Consider the following 928-nt stretch of genomic DNA (forward strand, 5'->3'; position numbering starts at 1 on the left):
CCCTGAGTGAGTGGGAGGAGGCGGCTGAGTGGAGCCGGGCTGGGTCAACCCCAACCCCAACCAGGCCCCTACTTGGCCCAGCCCCCCCAGGGAGGCAGAGAAGTGGGGGGGTACATAAGGTGTTTGTTGTGGGAGACTCCATCCTGAAGGGGACTGAGGGGGCAATCTGCTGCCCCGACCCCTTAGCCCAGGAAGTCTGCTGCTTCCCAGGGGCCCACAACCAGGACATTGCAGAGAGGATCCCTAAGCTCCTCCAGCTCACAGACCACTATCTTATGCTCCTTATTCATGTGGGCACCAATGACATGGCTTGGAGCGCTACCAGCCAGGTCATGAGGTGCTGCAGGGATTTGGAAGCAGGGCTAAAGGGTCTGGGGGCACAGGTGGTGTTCTCTTTGATCCTCCCAGTCTCGGGGTGTGGGCTGAGGAGGGAGAGGAGGATACTCATAGTCAACCAAAGACTGCAGCACTGGTGTCATCGGGAAGGCTTTGGCTTCCATGACCACACCCCACTCTTCGGTGAGAGAGGCAGTGAGCTGCTGGGAAGATATGGCCTCCACCTCTCTCCCTTGTGGAGGAGGTTCTGCTCAGCCAAACTGGCTGACCTTTTCCACCAGGCTTTAAGCCCATTGGGGGATGGGGGGACTACTGCCACTGCTAGCCTGCTGAGCAACCCTTGCAAAGCCAGCAGGCCAAGGCACTTAAGGGAGCCTACCCCTGCCCCAGCCCTGGTTCAATCTGTGGGCAAAGCAAGAGCCCCCAAGGAGACACTTGCCTGCCTGTACACAAATGCCAGGAGCTTGGGGAACAAGCAGGAGGAGCTCGCCCTTCTGCTCAATGCAAAAAATTATGATGTCACAGGGATAACAGAGACCCGGTGGAACTCTACCCATGACTGGACCTTGGGTATAGATGGCTATACCCTGTA

At 57.9% G+C, this 928-nt stretch overlaps 1 long non-coding RNA gene across 1 annotated transcript in view; it reads right to left on the minus strand.

The window, feature by feature from the left end:
• The window catches only part of LOC109300118, a 16,961-nt gene extending 16,889 nt beyond the window's left edge, over nucleotides 1-72 (minus strand). The window contains exon 1 of the long non-coding RNA XR_002098129.1: nucleotides 62-72. This is a non-coding gene — a long non-coding RNA (uncharacterized LOC109300118). The remainder of the gene's footprint in view (nucleotides 1-61) is intronic.
• Between the last annotated feature and the right edge of the window lie 856 nt (nucleotides 73-928).

Source organism: Gavialis gangeticus, unplaced genomic scaffold (genome assembly GCF_001723915.1).
Source record: "Gavialis gangeticus isolate Ggan-Ray unplaced genomic scaffold, GavGan_comp1, whole genome shotgun sequence".
In the NCBI taxonomy this organism is placed as follows: Eukaryota; Metazoa; Chordata; order Crocodylia; family Gavialidae; genus Gavialis; species Gavialis gangeticus.